At 35.6% G+C, this 18,138-nt stretch overlaps 1 protein-coding gene across 2 annotated transcripts in view; it reads right to left on the bottom strand.

Annotated features, from left to right (window-relative positions):
- LOC138715347 (excitatory amino acid transporter-like) overlaps positions 1-18,138 on the bottom strand; it is a 478,475-nt gene that overhangs the window by 438,283 nt on the left and 22,054 nt on the right. The window contains exon 1 of one of the 2 annotated variants that reach the window (XM_069848166.1): positions 9,102-9,213. The exons of the other annotated variant lie outside the window; for it this stretch is intronic. The gene's annotated coding sequence lies outside the window, so the exon portion shown is untranslated. Of the gene's footprint in view, positions 1-9,101; positions 9,214-18,138 lie in introns of those variants that run through there. 2 annotated transcript variants of the gene reach the window in all.

Here is an 18,138-nt window from a genome sequence, read left to right as displayed (position 1 = left end):
TACTCCAGGCCCTTCATGTGTAAAACAACCCCAAAACATTACTTTAGGGGGGTATTTGGGTGCTTGTTGGAGATGAACTGCTGTTACTTTTTCGGATCCTTTCCGTACGTAAGAAACACGGTGGCCGTGGACCTCGAAATGAGACTCATCGGAAAAAAGTACATTCTTCCAGGCATTCACTGTCCAATGTTGATGTAATTTTTCCCACATTAAGCGTGTTTTGCACATAACAGGGGTTAGCAGTTGCTTCTTAATAGGCTTACGAGCCCTTCGTCCAGCTTCCAAAAGCCTACGCCACACTGTTGTGACGTGAATATTCGCCCCAGTGGTAGCCATTAACTTGCGGGTTAAGTCGACAGCAGTTACTCTAGGATTTAATTTACTTTTCCTGATAAACGATCATCTGCAGGTGAAGTCTTCCTTTTCCGGCCACAGTTTCCCTTTTTCTGGGGTGTGATGGATCCATTCTCTCTGTATCGTTTTATGATCGAATTAACAGTAGCCAAACCGATGTGACATTCTGCAGCAATTTGCCTCTGTGTCATAGAAGAATGCTCTGCTAATGTTATAATTTTAGACCGTTTTCGTGGAGTTGTATCCATTTGTGAAGACGACAGAATGTACACAGGATTGCAGTATTAAGTCTTCAACACAACTGATATGCTTATAAGTACAAAACGACAGGTAAAAGTCACATATTATAAAAAAAATAGTGACAGACCTTCAACAATGGAATTACACGTACTACAGATGTCAATTAAAGCGGTATGAGCAGCTGTGAGGCCAACAATGACAGAAAATGTAAAAATATGTCGTGTTCGGATTAATTTGCACGCTACTGTATAAGCCTAAGATACTTAACCTAATAATGTATATAAAAACTAGAAGAGGAAGAGGAATGTAACCTAGCAAGGCATCCTTTACAAATCAATCCCGTCATTGTGGCGGACATGGCAAAACCAACAGCGGGGATGGAGAGGTGAAAATGGCTGTGATGATATGGTGGGCGTTCCGCATGCAATGGTGGCCGGCGGAGAGAAATAGAGTGACGAAAAAGACGAGAGAACGAAAAGGAGTGGTCGGTGATAAGACGAAAAATGGCCGAAAGGAAAAGCACGAGAGCCACCATTGCACCCCCCGGTCACCGACTTGGAGGAACCCACCTCGACCTGTCTAAATGCTGATCTTGCCCACAGACTACAGCGTGTTCACAATATCTGCGTTCGTTTCGTTTGTAACATTAGAAAATTCGATCATGTAACACCGTCACAAGAATTGTTGTCTTGGAATCCATTTAAAGAAAGAAGATACTTCAACTCCCTCTTATTACTATTTAAAATCATTCAGACCTCCACACCCTCTTACCTAGCTTCTCGTTTTGTTTACCTTTCACTACCTCGAACCCGGAACATGTACCTTCTCTCTATTCCTCTGCATAGAATATCTTTCTACTCATCATCTTTCAGCATATCGATTCCACGCCTCTGGAATTCTCTCCCTGGCCATATCAGAGACTGTCGGACAATATCAAAATTGAAATTTAAATTAAAGAATCACATTTTAGTTTATGGAATTGCCTGTTGAACACCTGCCAGGTTGCGCAACTTCGGCTTAACCCATGATATATAATAAATATTGTAACTATGCTGTTGTGAAATTGACAATTAATATGTAATCTATTTATTATTATTATTATGATTATTATTATTATTATTATTATTATTATTAGCTCGATGAGAGCTCTATAGTGTTCTTTTGACCCTGTTGACCCTCTATAGGGCTTTAATTTAATTTGTATTATTTTGATCAGTGTGTATATTTCTTTTTTGTATTTATATGTGCTCTCTGTTAGGATGGAAGAGTAGCCCTTATGGTCTTAATCCTGTCGGATTAAATAAATAAATAAATAAATAAAATAAATAAATAAATAAATAAATAAATAAATAAATAAATAAATAAATAAATAAATAAATAAATAAAATAACGAATCCAAAGGTGGCAGGACCGACTCAACTTCATCGTGGGTAAGGCCCATCCATCATTCATCGTGTTTCTACAAAACCTTCAGAATGAGGTAGCCGAGGTGATAGACAGATTCTTCATTTAGATACCGGAGGATCTCCCAAAAAAGGAAAAAAAGACTGCAGTCGATACGGACCGTCGCGTCGTCGCGTCGAGAGAATAGTCAACGTTACGAAGATTACAAACGTAGAGGAGAAGAGTTAAACTACTTGCGTGCACTTGGTTCCAATATAGCCGGAAGCCTATAATGATTATTGTTATTACAATGCCAATAAATTCAACCTCTTTCTAAATAAATAGTAACACAACTCTAGCAGCATTCTTTATTACCACTTTTTACCACTAATGGTACCACTAAAACGTTGGTACCAATTAGTTTGGACGAAATGTCACAGGGTACAAATAGTCTGTGGGACACATTGTCTGTGACAAATTTCTTCCGGGACGAATAGGATGAGGATGGGACGGATTGTCGCATAATCATGCTATATTTCTTTCATTTGTTCACTTTTCAAAGTACATGTTCAGTTTGTTTACAACAAAACACTAACACTGCAAAATAATTCTAACTAGAAAATAGCTGGGACCATATACGAACCCAAGCAATAAGCATGAAAAAAAAAATCAATATATAATTATGAAATAATAATTTTAATTGTAAAGGAAACTAAAATAAATCAAGGATAGCATATCTAGATTACTGGAACGTTTCGGAGTATATAGATGTAGATATTAACAATAAAATATGCTGTGGAGTTAGAAAAGACCCTAGGTAAGTGTCAAGGGTTAATATATCAAGACAAATATGTTCACACCATCTATTCCCCTATAATTAAATGAGTATGTATCGCATTTTCAAAAGTGAAAACTATTTTAAAATATTAGCCTACGCAACAATCTACTAACATGCCGTATTACGGTATAGATTTTCACTCCGACCGGGAAACCTGCAGTAATAAAATACACCCGATTCGCACTTCTAAAGAAAATAGGCATATTTTAAGTCACTTGCATTTCAAGTATTGGTCACTGTACTAAAACAATTTCGTTATTTTTTGGCAAACAGTTGTTGAGTGTGAACATACGGGGGAGTACACTAAACTTCAGAACTATTATTAGGTCTATTTAATTATCAAGAGCATTGAGACACTAAGGAGAATAAAACCAACATTTTACACAAAATATCTTGATATCACTATTTCAACAGGATCAGTGTATACAGGATTATAAATAAAACAAAGTATGACGTCTGACAGACAAGAAAACGAAAATTGTGCTAACAGTAGAATTGTTTCTGAAAATATTTCTCTTGATGTAACGGCGTGTAATGCTGACATATACGAAAAATTAAATAACTACGTATACAAGACTCATTCTTTAGAAGAAATATGTATGTCCATAAAGTCCCAAGAACACCTTCGTGTAAATTCGAAATTTGTTTAAAAGGTGCGACAGTATTATACCGAAATGCAGACAGATAACATTTTCATCAAGTACCATTAAAAGGACGAGTAATGCTCTTAATGTGTGATAAAGGTGAACTTTACAGTTTTTTTGCCAAGAGTTAAATCTCATGTTTCACTGGCGGAACCTCTGCTTAGTTTTAAGAAAGTAATCAATATTATTCAAGAGTCAGCCTGTTTAAAAAAAACACACCTACTAGTGCACGAGCAAAACTGTGCATTAAAATGCTGTATTCATCGTAAATGTTATATGTGTTGAGTACTTTCTTTTAGTATAAGCCAGTAGCAGGAGCCTCTCTTCAATACAATAAACAGAAACTCTAATGAGTGCATGTATTGGAATTGCGTGATGTATTATATTGAATTGACTATTTAATAAAATGCATTGTCTCTGTTAAAAACCTCACAACCAGATATCTGCACGGTTAATATCTGGAGATCATGCAGAACATGTTAGGGCCTACATCTACTGATAACACTACCGACAAAAACGCTGTTTAAAAATAGCTTAATTTGTTTATACTTTTAAAGATGTGCGAAGGTACACTATAATGACTATGATGTGTTCAGTGCTGATCTTGTAATAATGTTATACCATTATTATTCAGACAACTTTGTCCAACAGCTGAACTGATTTTGTCCTTCGTGGTCTTGCGGTTATCATGCTGGCCCTTTGGATCCTAGGTTCACGGGTTCAATTCCATCCGAGGGCGATAAAGTCTTTAGCATCACTGCCTTTTGGAGGTAGGTAAATCTGGGAGGTCTGTCTCGTAGATTTACGGCACGTAAAAGAACTGTGTCCCTAGTAGAGGACTCCGAAAAAAATTAGTTGGCCATTTCTAGCTCACATTGCATTTGGACGCTGAATTACCTCTACAGTTGGAGGTGCGTATCTCAACTGAACAGGTGCGCCACACCTTAGTCAATGTCTTGCGCATGTTCAAGGTCTCCGCAAGGTGGGTTCCGCGTTTGTTAACAGCGGAACAAATTGTCAAATTTCTAGGGATTGTCTGACTCGATTAAAAAAAATACGCCCGATTTTTGTAGCCAGTTTGTGAACACTGATGAAACCTGGATCCTCTACTACATACTAGAGAAAAAACAGCAGTCGAATCAATGGAAGCACAGTGATTTCCACCTCCAAAGAAAGCAAAAGCTATTCAGTCGACTGGGAAAGTCATGGCGTCCGTGTTCTGGGATTCTAAGGGGATAATAATGATTGACTATCTAGCGAAAGAGGAAAACAATAACTAGAGAATATTATTAAGATCTTCTGTAGCGACTAGAATAGAAAATTCGCGACAAGAGGCCAGGTATGGCCAAAAAAGAAACTGTTGTTTCATCATGACAATACGCCTGCTCACACGTCTGCAATCGCGGTTGCTATACTACACGAACTACGGTTCGAATTTTTTCCGAAAATCCCCTATTCATCAAATCTCGTATCTTCAATTTTTTTTTTCCAAAGCCCAAAATTCACTTAGCTGGGAAGAAATTTTCGTCAAATGAAGAGGTTATCGCAGCAACAGAAGACTTTTTTGCAGACTTCTATGAATCTGTGTACAAGGAGGATATAGCAACATTGAGCACCGGTGAACCAAGTGTGTGAATCTCGTGGGGATTATGTTCAGAAATAAATATTGTTTCAGAATCATCCTAGTTTAATTTCTATGTCAGGCTATGAACATTTCAAACAATCCTCGTATTTTTTAACTTTCTCCGTGAACTACAATTCCTGCGCAAACTACGACGATTGGGCGTTTTCGTAGAGACAAAACACAAACATGAAGCGCACATATGTTTTATAGGTCATCATTTCTTCGTTACTCATCAACTTTATAATCAATAGTAGGTAATGCATTTGTAAAACTGACTTCCAGACTTCAGACAAGAATATCTGAATAGTAAAGAAATTAGTTTCCGTTCCGTCACTAGTCCTTGCAGTAAATTTTCCGTCTGTCTGTGTGTCCGTCCCTCTATATAGTCTACTGCTACCCTGACGAATTTTGTTAATTCTCAATGCATAATAGTGAGTTATTGGGGAAGCACACACAGTTCCGGACACAATACATTATTAATGACCGATGTAGGGCTATATATTGGACAAGTAGGTTCAAATTGCCCGCTAATGGTACAGCTATCGTCAAAATGTTACAATTATAAGTAAATAAAAACTAGTTTTTCGGCTTCCCTCAAGTACACAAAGACACGAATACCATTCACATTTTAGTTTCTCAGACGGTATAGGCGTATATTAAACTGTTTTATTAATTAAGTATTCATAACGCTTGTTGGTTTTAAATAGGTTAAGGGAAACGTATTGTTTTATTTTACATTTCTTTAATATGTAGAGGCATTCAAAATGCTAGTGTAGAACAGGGATGCAGAACTGGGAGAGAGAGGGATGGAAGCATGAGGAAAGCATTGTTTCCCCTTCCACAGTCTATCGGCGTTGAATGACGTCTCCATGTTCCGTCCTTGTGGCGGATTACAAGAGACTGGTGCTCACTAACAGAATGACGAAAGTATTTCCGACCGCAATGACTATAACACTTAAATTTACAGTAACCAACAAATTCGAATTAAATGCATTACATGTCTAATGGTATATAAATAAATACAACACGTCTATATGTAAAAAAAATTGTAAATACTTAAATGAACAATTTCTCTTTTAAATTCAATTGGTTAAAGTGAACTGATAAGAATACTAAATGTTTAAACAAAAAATATTCTTGTTGTAGTCTTAGCAGATTGGGGAAATATCAGTCATGAATAAATTACTTAAGTAGGCCCTATTTCCTTTCAAAACATAATGTTATAAAATAGATTAAATAGGTATCTTATCCTTGTATTGGTATTTAGGCCTGTAAGTTATGTAAGACTGTATATAAAAATTAAATCATCAATAACATTTTGCAAAGTATAAAAGTACATTACCTTCTATTTTAAATAAGATTGACTGCATTGATCTCATAATACGTTTTCCAAAGTGATATAGTGTTAAAAGTTGTGTAATCAAGATGTATAATGTGTCATAATAAAAACTAAAACAAATCTAATTTATCATTTGAATATAAAGGAAAATCGTTGTTGTAATTAACTTAGTTTCAGCTACAACGTGCACCACATCTCTGCCGGCATTGTTGTTTTGTTCACCAATTTCGTTATATTAGGCTATACTGAAGATGTACAATCCTATAGCCTGAGGGAAATGAGATGTGCATCTGCAATCTGTCAATTTAGAGCGATCGTCACTCTAAATGAAGTTAATTTTCGAGTATTTTGCTCACATACCTATGTATAACTAAACATAGAACTCATACGCTCTTTGTGATTGTTTTTAATACAGAAGTATTCGTTTCCTATTCTTTAAATGGTATTTTCCGAACGATATTGCGCTGAATTCCACTACTAGACAGTGAATGCAAATTCCCTCTGCACTATCATGTGAATGACGCGTGGGGTTGAAGGAAGAGATGAATGACGTATTCCATTGGCGTCCAGTTCTGCATTCCTGGACTGTATAAAATAAAATGTATTACTTAGACCTTGGGAAGACTGTTTTAGCTGGTACCATTTAATATCGTACTTACGGACTATATGTATAGGCTACTTAAATAAACGCAGATTCATTTGTTTTCGCTTCATTATATTAGCACAGTCTAGTATATACAGTCACGAAGCTCAATACGTAGGGAATATACATCCATAGATAGTTACTAACCACTAGGATCGCTACTATCGCCTCATCACATACAATGTGAAACAGTATCGGCACAGTCTATAGTTCCCTCATCAATTCATGCTTCGTGACTGTATATACTAGACTGTGATATTAGTCTGATTGAGGTGGCTCTGACATAAAACGCATTGTTATTTTAAAACTCATTATCTCGTTAAATATCAGTCCTATAAAAATTCTGCATAGAATAAAACTTGTGGGAAACTTTATAAAGTAACTTTTGTAATGTCACATTGTTATATAAAAAAATAATAATAAACGAGATATTTCTATATATTGACTTCAGGCCCACTCATAACTTCTCTTTTAAAGAAAGTATTTGGAACCCATACAGCCTAAAATATATGTTGGAACTAACTTAGCTTACATATCAATTTCATAGAAATCGGTTGAGCCAATATCGCGTGAAAAGGTAACAAACATACAGGCAGACAGACAGACAGACAGACAGGCATAGAAACAAAAATGTCAAAAATGCGATTTTCGGTCTCAGTATAGTTAATAATACATGTTAACACCAATTATTTTTACGAAAGCGAAAATTACCAGAAAATTTTTTATTTAAGTTTTATTATTAATATAGACAGGCCTAGACGATATTGTTGGTTTATTAAGAAAACACATTAAGTAAAAAAAATGAGAAAGTGGCAAATGTACATACTGTATGTGTATAAGCTTAAAATTTGGATAGTGAAATAGAAATAAGGAGAAACAACTTACTAAACATAATATTTTGAGAATTCAGTTTTATCAAAACTTTCAGACAACTTTTTCGAGAAGTAATATTTTTGTCTTAATGTGTTTTGCTTGTAAACTGACGATATTAACGTTTATACCTTATTTTTGAAACCTGTTAGTCAAAGGACACATATGATATTTTATGTGCTACACACATAAATAAGACAAACTCTTTTTTCCGAATTGCACTAAAATGTATTAGACCTTGTTCATAATTCCAAAAGTAATACATTTGATTTAATTTATAAATCATGTGACTAGAACGTATAGTTTATTTTGCATAACTTCACATGAAATAATATTCATTCGTCTATTTTAATAATTTATTATATTACTTTTCTTTTGCGGTAAATCATTATTTTAAAAAGTGTTAAAATGAATTAGTGATCTAAGAAGACTCTGTAAACATATTCTCTTCCAATTAATTTCAACTTCCGTAAGATAGTTTACATGTGAGCGAACTAAGTACTACTAGCCATCAGCAAGAAATATGGAGACCTTATAGTTCGTGACCGACTCTTTTACTAACTACTACTTGTTTCTTACTGTTTCTGGTCAGAGGTATGGAAATTTAGACTAGATTCACAACGAAAATATAAATAATGATATTATATGCAATTAATTTATCGTAACGAAATATTTTATTCTTCTGTACTAATTTAACTGTTTCACTTGTCAGTTTATTCCACGTTACACAAAAAAGTAATAAACGAATAATCTGATGAAAGTTGAAGTGAGTTGCCAATATATGTTTTATAATTATGGCCCGCTAAATTTTACCCAAAATTATTATATTTCATCCGCTAAATTGACGTGTACCTAAATAGATAATGAACATGTACAACGCTGCCCAATATTTTTTAAGAAATCTCTATACAATTCTATGTTATCAGAGATGCTGAAAAAGTACTTTTTCGAAATTAAAACTTTTGTGGCGTCACACTATTTTCTCTTTATACATCGTGTACTGAGAGAATAATATAAAGACAAGGTCAATGCATCTAATACACATGGAACTGGGATAAATCTTCACCTCTACGTAAAAATTTGAGCACTGAAGTCACTACCACTTGAGCCATCGTGAAGGACAAAATATGATAATACTGACACTGTTTGCCTTGAAAGATACTTACTGCGATATTTCGTACTGCAGCACTGATTCTGAAGGTAACGTCCATATAACGTTTGAAGTGCTGTGCATAGAAGGTTTCCTGCCAGACTGAGCAGAATGAATGGGATGGCGAAGGGTTGGCATACTAGAGTGGCGCTAACGCAGAGGGGAAGTGACTTCTGCACGGAGTCATTTGGGCACCTTGCCGAAAACGTCGAATCTTTGGAATTAGATCCACGATAAAGAAAATAAAGTGAATGTGTCTCTCTTTGGAATGAGAACCCGGAATTGGTCCTACCTATCGTTTAAAAATATTTGTTTCAATTATCAAGATAAACACATAGCTAGCAGAGCCAGCTCTAAATACGCACATACACGAGTGCGTTACTGCGCAATGCTAGGGCGAAAAAAAGCCTTGGTAGCTCAGCTGGCAGAGCCCTGGCTTACGACGACTGCAGACCCAATTCGAATCCCGGCGATGGAGAAGTCGTATTTGATGTGGACAAAGCCAAGATTCCTAAAGGCCCGGATGCAAATCCTGGTTGGGACAAGTTATCTGGCTGAGGTTTTTTCCAGGGTTTTTTCTTAACCTAATAAATGCTGGGTAGCTTTCGGCGTTGGACCCTGGACTCATTTCGCTGGCATTATTACTCTCATCTCATTCACACGCTATATAATAACCATAATTACTTACAAATGGTTTTTAAGAAACCCGCAGGTTCTTTGTCGCCCTCACATAAACCCGCCATCGGTCCCTATCCTGTGCAAGATTAATCCAGTCTCTATCATCATATTCCACCTCTCTCAAATCCATTTTAATATTGTCCTTCCATCTACGTCTCGGCCTCCCCAAAGATATATTTCCCTCTGACCTCCCAACTAGCACTCTATATGCATTTCTGGATTCGCCCGTCCACACTTGTGGAGTAACGGTCAGCGCGTCTGGCCGCGAAACCAGGTGGCCCGAGTTCGAATCCCGGTCGGGGCAAGTTACCTGGTTGAGGTTTTTTCCGGAGTTTTCCCTCAACCCAATACGAGCAAAAGCTAGGTAACTTTCCGCGCTGGACCCCGGACTCATTTCACCGGCATTATCACCTTCATATCATTCAGACGCTAAATAACCCAGATGTTGATACAGCGTCGTAAAATAACCCAATAAAATAAAAATAAAATGGATTCGCCCATACGTGCTACATGTCCTGCCCATCTCAAACGTCTGGATTTAATGTTCCTAATTATGTCAGGTGAAGAATAAAATGCGTGCAGTTCTGCGTTGTGTAACTTTCTCCATTCTCCTGTAACTTCATCCCTCTTAGCCCTAAATATTTTCCTAAGAACCTTATTCTCAGATACTCTTAATCTCTGTTTCTCTTTCGAAGTGAGATTCCAAGTTTCACAACCATACAGAACAACCGGTAATATAACTGTTTTATAAATTCTAATTTTCAGATTTTTTGACAGCAGACTGGAAGACAAAAGCTTCTCAACCGAATAATAACACGCATTTCCCATATCTATTCTGGGATTAATTTCCTGCCGATTGTCATTTATATTTGAGCCGTTCAGAGAAAAAGTGGTGTAAGTCAAAATTGGGTAATGAGGTTTAAAGTAAATATTCTGTAAAATACAGCGCAAAATAGCAGTTAATATGTTCTTCTTGCTATCCACTGACTACTAATAGTTTAAATAAATTGAATATTAATTGCTACTTTGCAGCTGTATTTTACAGAATGTTTACTTTAACCCTCATTACCCATTTTTGACTTACACCACTTTTGCTCTGAAGGGCTGATTTTTTACTGTTGCTCCAAGATATTTGAATTTTTCCATCTCCTCGAAGGATAAATCTCCAGTTTTTAGATCCATATTGTCATTTCTTACAATATTCTGGTCACGAGACATAATTATATACTTTGTCTCTTCGGAATTTACTTCCAAACCTATCGCTTTACTTGCTTCAAGATAAAATTTCCGTGTTTCCCCTAATCGTTTGTGGATTTTCTCCTAACATATTCACGTCATCCGCATAGACAAGAAGCTGATGTAATCCGTTCAATTCCAAACCCTCTCTGTTATCCTGAACATTCCTGATGGCATATTCTAGAGCGAAGTTAAAAAGTAGGTGATAGTGCATCTCCTTGCTTTAGCTCACAGTAAATTGGAATAGCATCAGACAGAAGCTGGCCTATACGGACCCTGCTGTAAGTTTCACTGAGATACACTTCAATCAATGGAACCAGTTTCTTGGGAATACCTAATTCAATAAGAATATTATAAAACCTCTTTCTTAACCGAGTCATATGCCTTTTTGAAATCTATGAATAACTAATGTACTGTACCCTTATATTCCCATTTTTTCTCCAGTATCTGTCGAATACAAAAAATCTCATCAATAGTCGATCTATTATGCCGAAAATCGCACTGATAATCCCAACAATTTCATCTATATATGGAGTTAATCTTCTCAAAATAATATTGGAAAAACTGTTTACCACGTCAACAAAAGTGATATTCTTCGAAAGTTACTACAGTTAGTCTTGTCCCCTTTCTTAAAAATAGGTACAATTATGGACTCCTTCCATTGTTCTGGTACAATTTCCTTGTCCCAAATAGCACTTACAAGCTTATAAATTTCGTGTTAATTCTGCTGGAATTTGACCGATACCTGGAGATTTGTACTTTTTCAGATTGTCTATCGCAATTTCGACTTCAGAAAGTGTGGGTTCGGGTGTAAATGGCTCAGCAGTTTGTATTTCAATTTCTTCCCGATCATTTCCATTTGGCCTATGTACATTTAGTAGTTGCGCAAAATAGTTTTTCCATCTGTTTAGGATTGATGGAGAGTCTGCAAGCAAGTCACCATTCTCATCCTTGATCACGTTTACCCTTGGCTGATATCCGTTCTTAAATTCCTTTATACCCTTATATAAATCTCGAATGTTTTTATTCTTACTATTTGTTTCTACCTCATTCAGTTTTTCCTTCAAGTAACCTCTCTTTTTATTCCTAAGTGTACGCCTTGCATCTCGTCTTTCATTGAAATAAATCTCTATTCGCCTCAACTAGATTCTTTAAGAATTTCAATTTTGCCTATTTTCTTCTTTCTACTACCATGGAACAATCTTCATCAAACCATGGTTTCTTTCTCTTGGTTTCATAATAACCTATACTCTGCTCAGCTGTAATTTTGATATTATCTCTGATATTTTCCCACATACTATTAACATCTATCTCTTTCTCAACTTCGTCGGAGCTTCCTAAATTGAGAAACCTATTTGAAATTTCGACTTGATAATGTTGTCCTCCTTTAATTTCAGGATATTGAATCTACTAATATTAACTTGTTACTCTACTCGTCTGACTACTGATAGTCTTTCCCTTAATTCTCCAATTACCAAATAATGATCAGAATTACAGTCTGCCCCCTGAAAGTTCGAATGTCCGCTATACTAGTATGTCTCCGTTTATCTATCAAGATGTGATCTATTTGGTTGTGTGTCAATCCATCTGGAGAAGTCCAAGTATATTTATATATATCCTTATGAGGAAATTTTGTACTTTTGAGATTTAAATTTTTTGATGTGGCAAAATTGACTAACCTAATTCCATTGTCAATACTAGTTACGTGTAGGCTCTTTTTTCCAATAATCGGTTTAAAAATATCTTCCCGTCCTACTTTAGCATTGAAATCCCTCAATAAAATGTTCATGTGTTATCTAGATAACTGATCAAAAGTGTTCCAATTCCTCATAGAAGCTATCTTTTATATGGTCGTCTTTCTCTTCTGTAGGGGCGTGAGCATTTATAACTATGATATCGCACCATCTACCCTTGAGTACTAAATACGATAACCTTTCACTGATAAATTCGACCTTTTTTACTGCTGATTTTATTCTTTTATGAACAAAGAATCCTGTTCCTAATTGGTGATTATTGTTTCCTTCCCCATAATAAAACAAGTAATCTCCTATTTGTGATATGTCATTCCCGTCTAACCTAACCTCTTGTACTCCCACGAAGTCTATTCTATATCTAGCTAGTTCTGTTACCTCTCCTGTTCTATAAAGAACCATAGCAGTTGAAAAAGCGTCGTAAAATAACCAATTAAAATAAATATTCCTGAGGATTTTTCTCGGGTTTCTGCTCTTTCTCTGCACTATTCCAACATCACTCTCAATTTCAGTAAGTTCTTATTCATCATCATTTGAATGGTATTCATCCAAAATGGAGCAGAGTGATGTATTGTGATGACGTACAGATGGAATCAGTCTGAGGAGGCTTAGTACTTCTGCTCGTAGCTCGTTAGTTCTATCCTAATAGCAGCAAGGAATTGTGGGTACACAAGAGAGGGGAAAATAAGAAGTTTCTTCTTTGAGCCAAGTAGAGTCGCAACGACACTCGGAAGCTCGCCCTTGCCTGGGCTTGTAGACAATCACTTATCGTTACTTGGAGATTTGGCTTTGTGTAGAGATGTAGACGAAAGGGTTGGAAATTATGCCGCGGAGATTAATATTGGATTAGTATTGAAATTTCGAGAACGCGGAAGCTATAACGTTGGCTACGATGGAAAGATCCAGATTACAGTTACATGTATTGAGTACTGAGAGATTCGCCTGTTTGGTGAAGTACTTATTAGCTTGCTGTTTTCTAAATTGTTTGAGACATTTCCTTCTCTAATTAGTCTACGTTATGTTTGTAATAATTTAATATTGTACAGATCCATATTAAAGATTTATTAGTAGCCGAGTTAAGATTGAATATGACTTTGAGCCTGAAGTAATGTATTACGGTATATTGTACTGATTATCGGCCTTTATGCTCATTTTTTATTATTTAATTTAGTTCAATATTGTTACATATTTTCCATTTTTAATTTCTTGTTCTTTCATGTCAGTTAATCTCATGATTTAACCAATTATATCCTATATTATTTAATATCCGACGTTGCTTATTTGTTTGCTTCCACTGCGCAACTTGATCAACTCCACATCACCTTTACCACCTGATCTAGTAGCCGTGTCCGATATGTGGTGGCTTCACATCACAAATGCTAGATAGAGACGTCGGAAACGGTGCGTCAATGAATGGTATCATACAGCTGAGTCACGATATCTACAAGAAACGCGACAGTTCGAACTTCAGAAACCATTCCTAGTAGAGAGGCGATAAGGTACAATATGCTCACTAAGCTGAAATTAGAGAAGACTGGGAAAGGTTGGATTGCTACTTTATTTAACTACGCTTTGAACTTAAATTTACATAGGATGATAACCGAGTTGAATTTTTGACACGGAGAGAAACAGTCTAGGAATGTTAACTGCTACTGATATTTAAAGACAATATTTTTTTAATGAAAAATTTTAGAAAATTTAATATTGAAAGTAACCATTAAGAAAAAAATATATTTCTTCAAGGAATAGGTAAAAGATCCTAGACTATGTTGCTGATGTAGTCCTTATAGCATTTCAGTAAAAGAATCATGCACATATCATGCACATATTTAATTAATTGTATATTTTATTATGTAAATGCTTTATGGTTATAAAAATCATGCAAATTTTATATTATTTCTACAGGTAATTATTAGCAATTTTAATATTCTGAATAGTGTTTTATAAAGTGTAATGTATGTATATTAAGCATGAAAAGTTTTGTTCATTTAGCTTTTATATAGTAGATGAGATATTAAAAAATGAATTTCACTAAATTTTTGCAGGCCAATGGTGTACCTCACCCCTTAAATAACTTTACTCTACACATAATTCTGCAATAGTATATTGCATTGCAATTTTCATTTTATTCTTACCGTTCGTGGCCTTATTTAATACATTTGATATTAAAGTTATGAAATTTGCTGTTATTAGCGGAAAGAACCTGTTGTTAAAAATGTTAGAATGACATTACTGCTTATAAGGAAAATCTGAGCATGGGAAATGAGGGGGATCCAATAGTAGAAACAGTATTGGTCTTAATATCAAAATAAAAAAATATTAATGATAAATAACACAGAAATATAGAAGTATATTAATTAAATAAAACACACACACGAACATATTGGGAGGATTACGTCCCCCCTGTTCCCCTCGCCAGAGACGTCCATGTACGATAGGATATCCCATTAATGACAATAATAAACATAAATCGAACTACAGAGTACCCGAAAAGTCCCGCACCATAGGACAAATCATAGTATGTATTTTATGTGTCCATGTACGATAGGATATCCCATTAATGACAATAATAAACATAAATCGAACTACAGAGTACCCGAAAAGTCCAGCACCATAGGACAAATCATAGTATGTATTTTATGTGTCCATGTACGATAGGATATCCCATTAATGACAATAATAAACATAAATCGAACTACAGAGTACCCGAAAAGTCCAGCACCATAGGACAAATCATAGTATGTATTTTATGTGTCCATGTACGATAGGATATCCCATTAATGACAATAATAAATATAAATCGAACTACAGAGTACCCGAAAAGTCCAGCTCCATAGGACAAATCATAGTATGTATTTTATGTGTCCATGTACGATAGGATATCCCATTAATGACAATAATAAACATAAATCGAACTACAGAGTACCCGAAAAGTCCCGCACCATAGGACAAATCATAGTATGTATTTTATGTGTCCATGTACGATAGGATATCCCATTAATGACAATAATAAACATAAATCGAACTACAGAGTACCCGAAAAGTCCAGCACCATAGGACAAATCATAGTATGTATTTTATGTGTCCATGTACAATAGGATATCCCATTAATGACAATAATAAACATAAATCGAACTACAGAGTACCCGAAAAGTCCAGCACCATAGGACAAATCATAGTATGTATTTTATGTATGGTTTGACGATAACTTTTCCTGTTGAATTGATCGTAGAGGTCCGGTCGAATGGGCTCTACGCTCGCGACTGTATCCCCTGAACCAGTGATTCCCAAATTTTTTAAGGCGCGACCCACTTTTAGGCGAGACTCCTGTATGCGACTCCCACTACCGAACTAGTCGGATGCTTAACCCCATTTGAAAAATATAATTCTCTATAAAAATTGAAAACAACAATTATTTTACTCAAAATTAGTGAATAGCATCCAAAGAAGACCAAATAGAAGAATATAGTGCAACAATAACACGAAATATTACATGAACATCATTTTTAGTAGCTTACTTTGCTGATGTGTTCGAACATTTAAAACACGTTGAATAATAGTTGCAAGGCCAAGATGTTAACAAAATAACAGCCAGGAATAAAATCAAAGTATTTTTAAGGCCAAGATGTTAACAAAATAACAGCCAGGAATAAAATCAAAGTATTTTTAAGGCCAAGATGTTAACAAAATAACAGCCAGGAATAAAATCAAAGTATTTTTAAGGCCAAGATGTTAACAAAATAACAGTCAGGAATAAAATCAAAGTATTTTTAAAGACATTTTATTTCTGGTCGACATCACTTGATAAAACGAATTTAATACATTAGAATGCATTAAAGAACTCGTGGAAAATTTAGGTAGGCCTACATACGAGAAAAACTGAGTTTGTTTTTGCAAACATGCAATTAAGTTTTCACAATTCCAAATAGGTAACAGCTTTTTGGATATTTTGCGGAATACATAAAAATAGTACTACAGTCACTAAATAGATACATTAAATCCATTTTTAGACAGTTGCGTTCAAAAAATGAAAAAATAAATGAAGGAAAAATAAATTCAATTAAATATGTACGGATCTACTGATGGAATATTGAAATTAATCTTTTTGGCAGAGTGTTTTGGATCAAAAGAATGCATGAGTACCCAGAGCTTTCAAAAGAAGCTCTTAATCCTTTGATAACATTTCCAACCTGATATTTATGCAAAATAAGCTTCCCCTCTATGATTGCCATCAAAACAAAGACGAGAAATTTCATCGAACTTGGAAGTTCGATACTATGTATGTATCAAATACAGAGTCCAAATTTGAGAAATATTTTCTGAAAAACAGCATATTTGTCGCATTAATAACATTTTTTTTTATTTTAATGCATAGCTACTAAAATTTTCTTTCTGTTTTTATGTCAAATGTTGTTTACGTTTCTGGACACACAGTAACTGTATGTTAATAAAACGTTTTTTGTTTCATTTTGTAAATAATCTCGCGATCCCCCTCAGTTCTTTACACGATCCCCAGGTTGGGAACCACTGCCCCGGTCTTTGTTTTCAGAGGGTGCTGAATCACGGGTCTACAGCGTCAAGAATGGAGACATGGAATATCTACTAGTCTAAGCCAAAGAATCGAGGATGAGTGTCGAGCCATATCACCTGGCTTTGTGACCCGTGTTTTAAACAACATGCACATATAGAATACATACTATGGTTAGTCCTATGATGCGGGACTTCGGACGGCATGCATAGGCCTAATGAATTACAGTAAACACCTGCTGCGCTTTTCGTCCGATACATTAATTCGTTCCACAAGAAAGCCTCTGTTTGTTATCCATGTTCCTAACTTAATATCAGCATCTTTGAAAATAATGACAAACCTCTCACCTTTCCTTCTGTAGTGTATTGCAACTGCTACTTGTCTCGACAACATCTAAAGTGCTCTTCATTGGCTTACTTCTAAAGCCCTGAAAGTTCAATTTTTTCCGGAATGTAGAAATCTGTGTACATTTTTAAAATGTATCTGTAGATAACACCTCGTAAGTATGTAAATCAGGGCCGGGCATGAGAGCGGCTCAGTCTATTCGGCCAGAGCTGCTCTCGCTCCAAAAGGCACTTCAATTCCAAGCCAGAGCAGAACGCTCACGCAGTGGCGGACTCGCATTACAGCTACCTTCCCTGCATTAATGTAACAAGAGCCACGGTTGTTCTAGTCATTCAGTCTGTCAGCACAGAATAGTTTATAAGGATATTACATCAATCCATTGTACAGTACAGAATTTATAACATTCTTATTAATTTAATGAAATAAACTTCGCTCTATGCACACACACACAAATCATTAGGCTTATTTACATAACCCATACGCACATACTTCAATCTCCTCACCACGGTTCTACG

The sequence above is a fragment of the Periplaneta americana genome, chromosome 15 (genome assembly GCF_040183065.1).
Source record: "Periplaneta americana isolate PAMFEO1 chromosome 15, P.americana_PAMFEO1_priV1, whole genome shotgun sequence".
Classification (NCBI taxonomy): Eukaryota; Metazoa; Arthropoda; class Insecta; order Blattodea; family Blattidae; genus Periplaneta; species Periplaneta americana.
Note: the sequence above shows the minus strand (reverse complement) of the source record. Positions and strands in the feature narration are given on the sequence as shown.